This window comes from Meles meles, chromosome 8, assembly GCF_922984935.1.
Source record: "Meles meles chromosome 8, mMelMel3.1 paternal haplotype, whole genome shotgun sequence".
NCBI classification, from domain to species: Eukaryota; Metazoa; Chordata; class Mammalia; order Carnivora; family Mustelidae; genus Meles; species Meles meles.
The window spans coordinates 16,092,080-16,102,601 of NC_060073.1; the positions used below are offsets into that span (position 1 = coordinate 16,092,080).

Consider the following 10,522-nt stretch of genomic DNA (forward strand, 5'->3'; position numbering starts at 1 on the left):
TTACAAACTTCTCCATGGCCATACTCAACAGAAACTTCATTAAGGAGATAATTTTAGTAAGCAGCAAAAACTTTTCTGTCTCAAAAAACTTCATGAGATTCCACAATTCACTAGAATCAAGGTAATTTTTATTTGCTAGATTAAGAAGCTTAATAAATTCAATGTCACATTAACCAAACATTATTGTTTTTTCTTTTCAGGTAATGCAATTAATCCTAAAATGACATAATGGAGAAAAGGAACAATGTGACAGAGGTTGTTCTACTGGGGCTCACAGAGAATCCAAAGATGCAGAAAATCTTATTTGTTGTCTTTTTGGTAACCTACATCGTCTTTCTGGTGGGAAATGTGCTCACTGTGGTCACTATCACCGCCAGTCCATTATTGGGGTCCCCCATGTACCTTTTCCTTGCCAATCTCTCCTTCATTGATGCCTGTTATTCTTCTGTTAATAACCCTAAACTGATTATAGATTCACTCTGTGAAAAGAAGACCACCACATTCAATGCATGTATAACCTAAGTCTTTGGGGAACATTTCATTGGAGGTGCTGATGTCATCCTACTCACTGTGATGGCCTATGATCGCTATGTGGCCATCTGCAAGCCATTGCACTACATGACCATCAGGAATCAGCAGGTTTGTGGCCTGCTAATGGGAGTGGTGTGGGTGGGAGGCTTTTTCATGCAGCCATACAGATCCTCTTTATCATCCCTTTACCCTTCTGTGGCCCTAATGTCATAGATCACTTTATGTGTGATCTGAACCCTTTGCTCAATCTTGCCTGCACTGATACCCACACACTAGGGCTCTTTGTTGCTGCCAACAGTGGTTTCATGTGTCTGTTAAACTTTCTCCTCTTGATGGTCTCCTATGTGGTCATTCTGCGTTCCCTAAGGAACCACAGCTTGGAGGCAAGGCGCAAAGCCCTCTCCACCTGTGTATCCCATATCACAGTGGTTGTCATATTCTTTGTGCCCTGTATATTTGTGTACATGAGACCTGCAGCTACTTTATCTGTCGATAAAGCAGTTGCAGTGTTCTACACTATGATAACACCAATGTTAAACCCCTTAATCTATACCTTAAGAAATGATCAGATGAAAAATGACATTAGGGAATTGTGTAGCAGAAAAGTTATTTCAAGTGAGAAATAAATATGCCTGATGCTCAACATTGATACAATGGAAACAAAGGTCAAAAGGACATTTTGGATGAACTTAGTAAGGAATACTCACTGTATAAAGAAAATAGTAAGCTGCTGTAAATGACAGATTCTGCACTGAGTGGAACACGAAAGGTGGAAGAAAGAAAAAGCCTAGTTGCAGACACACACACACACACATGCACGTGTTCACTATCTATAATTATACATTAGCCTTATATATCAAGGTTGATGTAAAATATTGCGTATAAAATTATGGTATTATAGAACATTAGGATTATAAAAGCAAAGAGCCATTTAACCCCTGAGGGCTAACAAAGACTCTCCGAATTTTTTGAATTTCCTTGTAGCCTGCAGTGTCATTTTGTAATGCTCATGTCACCCATCTTAGGCTGCTAAACGTTCAGAAAAATATGATGACTCAAATAAATGAACACCCTTTTATTTAAGAGGAATTTCTATTTATAAAATAAAGTCACACTCCATAGAGTACTTGACTACCTGTCCAAAATACTTTCTACAAGGCACCATAATCTCTGGGGCATAAAAAAGATTGATTGAGGGAATAAGGTTATAAAGGAAGAGGGTTATAGTCAAGAAAATGTAGAGAAAAGCAATAGTACTAGAGACCAGGAACTTATTTCTTACCTTTCACTGATCTAGGCTCTGCCAATTCTAGCTAAATCTCTTTGAGAAAGTAGTTTTTTAAACTCTTACTTAAACTGTGTAATAAGAAAAAATTTAAACTGGGATCCTCAGTGTGGGAGAAAATAGCTTACCTTGATACTTCCCCTGCTCTCAGCAAGATGTCATCATCATATGAATTTGAGCTGTTCATGTCATTTTTCTCTGTTAATTACTTACTTCTTGGAACATTTCATTATGAATTGTTGTTTTAAAAAATATGTCCTGCTATCTACACACAAAACAACTTCAGGGTAAATATATTCCATTCATTTATATTAGATCATATGTCTCTCATTCATTCACCAATAGAAATTTCTTGAGCCCAACAAATGTATCAGACACACTGATGGTTGCTGGTCTTCAGAGGTGAGTACAGAGGAACTAGGGTCTTGCCCTCAGAGAGTTTCAGATCTTCTGAGACACGCAGAGGGGAACAGAAAATGATAAGACTATGTTATAAATGGGCAGGTGGTGGCAGCCCAGGGGGCAATGAAAGCCTGTCTGAGGGACACACAACAAAGACCAGGGGGTTGGGAAAATTTCCTACATGAAAACATATCAAAAATGGGCACAATGGGGAATCATAAGAGTGAATAAGCATATGTCCGCTGAGAGGGTTCCTAGGAGAGGATGCATAACAAAAGCGAGGGGGTGATAAAGAAAAGTCTAATCGTTTCAGTACGTTGTGGCTACTGGCTGATCTATTCATTCAATAATTATTATTGAGCTTCTACTGTGTGTTGGAATATAAGCCAGACACTGAGCTCCTAAAAGTCAAGTTAGTAAGACATGAAACCAGAAAGTTAGTGACAGGCAAGATCAAGAAGAGCCTCATATCTGTGATGGAGCTGAATGCCAAGTACCATGGGGAACACATTTGAAGGGTCTTCATACCTTTTCATGGCCTGTAGCTCATTTCTATTTTCAATGAGTAATACTCCTCTATGTGATGTTGTGGTTTATCTATCCTCACTTTCTGAAGAACGTCTTGGCTGCTTCCAGGTGTATGGACAATTGTGAATAAAGCTGCTGTTAAACATGTGTGCATGTGTTTTTGTGGACATAAATTTTCAACTCCTTTGTGCAAAAAACTCAGGGAGAGGGATTGCTAATTGTTTTAGTTCTATAAAAGCTGACAAATGGTCTTCCCAAATTACTGCACCATTTTGCTTTCCCATCAGCAATAAATGAAAATTCTTGTGTTCCACACCCGCACTGCATCTGTTGGTGATAGTGTCCCATATTTTGGCCTTTCTAATGGGTGAATGGTTAAAAAAAAAAAAAAAAAACTAAACTAAAACAAAAACAAAAACAAAAATGAAAACAAAAACAAAAAAAAGCAAAACACCTCCTTTGAGTCATTTTCTTATCCAAAATGTGCAGATTAATTAATTCAAGAAGGTTCATGGACTTGAAGTCAATTGGTCCAAACCTCACAATTAAAATATGACAGGTTCAGAATCTATGCCATGTTTGACCTGACATAAAGATGTTGAGTCCCATCCATCACTTTGAATTTTAAGGTCAAAAAAGAGTGCTCTGGTCAATTTATTTGAACTCTACATACAAAAAGTTCTTACACAAAGTCCGATTATTCCAAGGACATGGGGTCATTACCCACAGTTTCTGAGGTGTGAGCAATGGAGTCAGAATTGTCTGTTGGAATATTTTTCCTTTGTTCCTTAGACCTGAGCACTCACATTTTACAAGTTGACCCTGACAGCTCAGAGAAACATGTGAATGCCAGTTTTGTGGGTGGGAAGTAGTGACATAACAGACATGTGTTCCCACATGATAAGATAGCAAACATGGAAAACTGAGAATCATCCCTGAAGAGTCTGGGCATCTACTAAGGGAAGAAGAACTAGAATGAATAAGTTTAAAAATGGGGTATATTTATAAATGTTAGATCTTCTTGATGGATAGACCCTTTAAGAATTGATGTAGTGTCCTTCTATATCTCTGACTATAGTCTTTAGTTTAAAATCTAATTTATCTGTTCCAGATGCATTTCTTAGAAAATGGGTCTCTTGTAGACAACATATGGATGGGTCCAGTTATTTTATCCAGTCTACAAATCTGTTCCATTTTACGGGTGCATTTAGGCCATTCAGGGATGGAGTGATTATTCAGAGATATATTTTTTATTGAAGTCGTGTTACCTGTGAAGTCTTTGTTTCTATAGATTGTCTCCATAAATTTCTGTTTAATGAAATTCTTGTGTTTATTTTTCCTCTTATCGAACCCCCCTTAATATTTCTTATGGCGCCGGCTTGATGGTCACATACTCTTAAACTGTGCCCGTCTTGCCCATGCATTTTGAATGTCAGTCTTGCTGAATAAAGTATTCTTGGCTGCTTGTTCTTCTCATTTAGTGTCCTGAATACATCTTGCTAGCGCTTTCTGGCTTGCCATGTTTCTGTGTACAGGTCTGATGTTATTCTTATGGGCTTTCCTCTGTATGTAAGGAATCTCTTCCTCCTAGCTGATTTCAAGAACTACTGTCTAAAATTATGATTCATCATTTTCACAATAAGGTGTCTGGAGGTCTTTCTAGATTCTGTGATTTTTTTTTTCCATTTTATTTATTTTTTCAGCGTAACAGTATTCATTCTTTTTGCACAACACCCAGTGCTCCATGCAAAACGTGCCCTCCCCATTACCCACCACCTGTTCCCCCAACCTCCCACCCCTGACCCTTCAAAACCCTCAGGTTGTTTTTCAGAGTCCATAGTCTCTTATGGTTCGCCTCCCCTTCCAAATTTTTTTTTTAATAAACATATAATGTATTTTTATCCCCAGGGGTACAGGTCTGTGAATCGCCAGGTTTACACACTTCACAGCACTTACGATAGCACTTACCCTCCCCAATGTCCATAGCCCCCTCCCCCTCTCCCAATCCCACGTCCCCCCAGCAACCCCCAGTTTGTTTTGTGAGATTAAGAGTCAATTATGGGGGCACCTGGGTGGCTCAGTGGGTTAAAGCCTCTGCCTTCAGCTCAGGTCATGATCCCAGGGTCCTGGGATCGAGCCCCACATCCGGCTCTCTGCTCAGCAGGAAGCCTGCTTCCTTCTCTCTCTGTGCCTGCCTCTCTGCCTACTTGTGATCTATCTGTCAAAAAATAAGTAAATAAACAAATCTTTAAAAAAAAAAAAAGAGTCAATTATGGTTTGTCTCCCTCCCAATCTCATCTTGTTTCATTTATTCTTCTCCTATCCCCCTAACCCCCCCCCCCCATGTTGCTTCTCCATGTCCTCATATCAGGGAGATCATATGATAGTTGTCTTTCTCCGATTGACTTATTTCACTAAGCCTGATACGCTCTAGTTCCATCCAAGTCGTCGCAAATGTCATGATTTCATTTCTTTTGATGGCTGCATAGTATTCCATTGTGTATAGATACCACATCTTCTTTATCCATTCATCTGTTGATGGACATCTAGGTTCTTTCCATCGTCTGGCTATTGTAGACATTGCTGCTATAAACATTCGGGTACACGTGCCCCTTCGGATCACTATGTTTGTATCTTTAGGGTAAATACCCAGTAGTGCAATTGCTGGGTCTTAGGGTAGTTCTATTTTCAACATTTTGAGGAACCTCCATGCTGTTTTCCAGAGTGGTTGCACCAGCTTGCATTCCCACCAACAGTGGAGGAGGGTTCCCCTTTCTCCACATCCTCGCCAGTATCTGTCATTTCCTGACTTGTTCATTTTAGCCATTCTGACTGGTGTGAGGTGATATCTCATTGTGGTTTTGATTTGTATTTCCCTGATGCTGAGTGACGTGGAGCACGTTTTCATGTGTCTGTTGGCCATCTGGATGTCTTCTTTGCAGAAATGTCTGTTCATGTCCTCTGCCCATTTCTTGATTGGATTGTTTGTTCTTTGGGTGTTGAGTTTGCTAAGTTCCTTATAGATTTTGGATACTAGCCCTTTATCTGATATGTCGTTTGCAAATATCTTCTCACATTCTGTCAGTTGTCTTTTGGTTTTGTTAACTGTTTCCTTTGCTGTGCAAAAGCTTTTTATCTTGATGAAATCCCAATAGTTCATTTTTGCCCTTGCTTCCCTTGCCTTTGCCGTTGTTCCTAGGAAGATGTTGCTACAGCTGAGGTCGAAGAGGATGCTGCCTGCATTCTCCTCAAGGATTTTGATGGATTCCTTTCTCACATTGAGGTCCTTCATCCATTTGGAGTCTATTTTCGTGTGTGGTGTAAGGAAGTGGTCCAATTTCATTTGTGATCTTGGGGGAAGACCTTTCTGCCTCAGGAAGATTACAATCAAACCACATTGAGATACCATCTTTCGCCAGTTAGAATGGCCAAAATTAACAAAACAGTAAACAACGTGTGTTGGACAGGATGTGGAGAAGGAAGAACCCTCTTACATGGTGGGAATGCAAGTTGTTGTTGCCACTTTGGAGAACAGTGTAAAGATTCCTTATGAAATTAAAAATAGAGCTTCCCTATGACCCTGCAATTTCACTACTGGGTTTTTACCCCAAAGATACAGATGTAGTGAAAAGAAGGGCGCTCTGAACCCGAATGTACATAGCAACAATGGCCATGGTCGACAAACTGTGAATAGTACCAAGACGCCCTTAAACAGATGAATGGATAAGGACGATCTGGTCCCTATATACTATGGAGAATTATGCCTTCACCAGAAAGGATGAATACCCAACTTATGTATCAACATGGATGGGGCCAGAAGAGGTTATGCTGAGTGAATAAGTCAAGCAGAGAGAGTCAATTATCATGTGGTTTCACTTACTTGTGGAGCATAAGAAATAACACAGAGGACGTGGGGAGATGGAGAGGAGAAGGGAGTGGGTAAAATTGGAGGAGGAGATGAACCATGAGAGACTGTGGACTCTGAAAATGAATCTGAGGGTTTTTGAGGGGCGGGAGGTGGGAATTTGGGTGAGCGGAAGTTGGTGGTGGGTATTATGGAGGGCACCTGTTGCATGGAGCACTAGGTGTGGTGCATAAAAAATGAATTTTGAACACTGTAATGAAATTTAAAAAATAAATAAAAATTAAAAAAAAATAAAAATGGGGTATGAGCCCAGCTGAGGTGAGTGGTAACAAGTACATTTAGTCTGAGAATTGTCACTCCTGAGTACAAGACAGAACTGATGATCCAAGTTTTATGCACATTGACCACTACTGCTGGGACATAATGAACCCACAGAGTTTTGGTAAGAGATTGTGGAATCTCAAAGACAACTCAGTTTATCTCTTGATTCATTTCTGAAGCCACATACTTAATAATTTCCAAAAGAAAATATTATATTTGTCTTTACCATACGTTTAGAGGTTTATCACATTATATTATTGGCAGTTTCTTCCTCTTTAGTAAGAATAGTGTGCCATTGTATGGCTCTACCATATTTTGTATACTTATTCTAGCCAATGGCATTGGAATTTTCTCCAGTTAATGGCCCTGATGAATGATGAAATGTGAACATCCATGTTTAAGCTTCTTGAGGACATAGATTATCATTTCTCTTAGATTGATACCTAAGAGTGGAATTGCTGACTTACATGTTGTGTATTTTTTTTTTTAATTTCTTTTCAGCGTAACAGAATTCATTGTTTTTCTACCATACCCAGTTCTCCATGCAACACGTGCCTACTTAATACCCACCACCAGGCTAACCCGACCTCCCACTCCCCACCACTCCAAAACCCTCAGATCGTTTTTCAGAGTCCACAGTCTCTCATGGTTCATTTCCCCTTCCAATTTCCCTCAAATCCCTTCTCCTCTCCATCTCCCCATGTCCTCCATGTTATTTGTTATGTTCCACAAATAAGTGAAACCATATGATAATTGAGTCTCTCTGCTTGACTTATTTCACTCAGCATAATCTCTTCCAGTCCTGTCCATGTTGCTACAAAAGTTGGGTATTCATCCTTTCTGATGGAGGCATAATACTCCATCGTGTATATTGACAACATCTTCCTTATCCATTCGTCTGTTGAAGGGCATCATGTTTCTTTCCACAGTTTGGCGACTGTGGCCATTGCTGCTATAAACATTGGGGTACAGATGGCTCTTCTTTTCACTACATCTGTATCTTTGGGGTAAAAACCCAGTAGTGCAATTGCAGGGTCATAGGGAAGTTCTATTTGTAATTTCTTAAGGAATCTCCACACTGTTCTCCAGAATGGCTGCACCAACTTGCATTCCCACCAACAGTGTAAGAGAGTTCCCCTTTCTTCATGTCCTCTCCAACACACGTTGTTTCCTGTCTTGCTAATTTTGGCGATTCTAACTGGCATCATGTGGTATCTCAATGTGTTTTGTTTTTTTTTTTTAAAGATTTTATTTATTTATTTGACAGAGAGAGATCACAATTAGATAGAGAGGCAGGCAGAGAGAGAGAGAGGGAAGCAGGCTCCCCGCTGAGCAGAGAGCCCGACGCGGGACTCGATCCCAGGACCCTGAGATCATGACCTGAGCCGAAGGCAGCGGCTTAACCCACTGAGCCACCCAGGCGCCCCTCAATGTGGTTTTGATTTGAATCTCCCTGATGGCTAGTGATGGTGAACATTTTTTCATGTGTCTGTAGCCATTTGTATGTCTTCATTGATAAAGTGTCTGTTCATATCTTCTGTCCTTTTTTTGACATGATTTTGTTTTGTGTGTCTTGAGTTTGAGGAGTTCTTTATAGATCCTGGATATCAGCCCTTTGTTTGTAGTGTCATTTGCAAATATCTTCTCCCATTCCATGGGTTGCCTCTTTGTTTTCTTGAGTGTTTCCTTTGCTGTGCAGAAGCTTTTGATCTTGATGAAGTCCCAAAATTTCAGTTTCGCTTTTGTTTCCTTTGCCTTTGGAGACATATCTTGAAAGAAGTTGCTGTGGCTGATATCGAAGAGGTTACTGCCCATGTTCTCCTCTAGGATTCTGATGGATTCCTGTCTCACGTTGAGGTCTTTTAACCATTTTGAATTTATCTTTGTGTACGGTGTAAGAGAATGGTCGAGTTTCATTCTTCTACATGTAGCTGTCCAGATTTCCCAGCACCATTTATTGAAGAGACTGTCTTTTTTGCACTGTATATTCTTTCCTGCTTTGTCGAAGATGATTTGACCATATAGTTGAGGGTCCATATCTGGGGTCTCTACTCTGTTCCACTGGTCTATGTGTCTGTTTTATGCCAGTTGTGTATTTTATTTTACTTTTTCAAAAGATTTTATTTATTTGACAAATAGAGACAGAGCAAGAGAGGGAACACAAGCAGGGAGAGTGGGAGAGGGAGAAGCAGGTTTCCTGCAGAGCTGGGAGCCTTATGCGGGGCTCGATCCCAGGAATGAGACCTGAGCTGCAGCCAGACGCTTAACCAACTGAGCCACTGATGAGCCCCATGTTAAGTGCATTTTGACATATTAAGAAATTGTCAAGTGTTTTCAAAGTGGTAGTGCTATGTTAAATTTCCACCAGCAAAGTGTGAGAGTTTCTGTTTCCCTACAATATCACCAAAAACTGGCATTGTCAGTCTTTTAAAATTTAGCATAGAGTTGTTCAAAATATTCTCTTATGACTCATGCTTTCTGTAGGGTCCATAAAACTAGTATTTGAATGTTTATAATTATATATATATATTAAATATATAATTATATATGTGTGTGTGTGTATATATATGTGTATATACATATATATGTGTGTGTGTGTATATATATATATATAAAATACATACATGTAATAGCATATAGAACAATATAATATATATACACTTCAATAACTGGTTGCTATATTTATGGCATAGTAGCAAGTGCTCTATACACAAGATCCCATTGGATACTGATAACATCCTGTGTGGTTGGTATTATTCCATCCATTTTTGAGACAAGGAACAGTGACAGAGATGTAGGTTAATGGTAATAATAACAATAACTATATTTATTGTATTGAATATTTAATGGCTCTGATTGTTTTTGTAGACATTTATTGAGTTAATCCTCACCACAAACCTGTAAGATAATTCCTGCTATTGATTTATACTTATTTTATACAAAATGTAACAAAAACATAGAGAAGTTAAAGATTCTGCCAAGATCAAGATGCTAATTAAGGGCAGAACCAAGATTATTTCAGATTATAATAGTTAATGATTTTCCCTCTAATTCTTATCTATGCCTTATATGACTATACATAACAACACTGAACTAATAATCTCTTTTTAATATAAACATAATAATTATAATTGTTTTAATACTACCTTGGAGGCAAACGTATAAAACACTTATACAGTAGCTGACATGCACACACACAAAACACACACACACATCATTTGGCTATGAGTACAGACAATTAAGTTCTCCTACTTTGTAATGTGAGTTTAGCATAATTTCATGATATAAGATCAATATATACATAGTTCAATTTCATAGTTTGTACCAGTAACTAACAAATAGAAATTGGATTTTAAAAAATCCATTTGTAATGTCTTAAAATCGTAAAATAATTAAGAATAAATGGAGCAAGATGTAAGGGAAACATGTACTCTGAGAACGAAACATTTGTTAAAAGGATATAAGCACCTTAATAAGTAGAAGAAATACTGTTTGTGACAGATGTCTCAACATTATTAAGAGGTGAATCCCCAAAGGCATTTCCAGATTCACACTTTCTCAAGCATAATTACAGGAACATATTCAAAACT

The 10,522-nt window shown here is 38.7% G+C and overlaps 1 pseudogene; it reads left to right on the forward strand.

The window, feature by feature from the left end:
* The first annotated feature begins 228 nt into the window (after window positions 1-228).
* On the forward strand, window positions 229-1,157 carry LOC123949715 (annotated as a pseudogene).
* The last annotated feature ends 9,365 nt before the right edge of the window (window positions 1,158-10,522 follow it).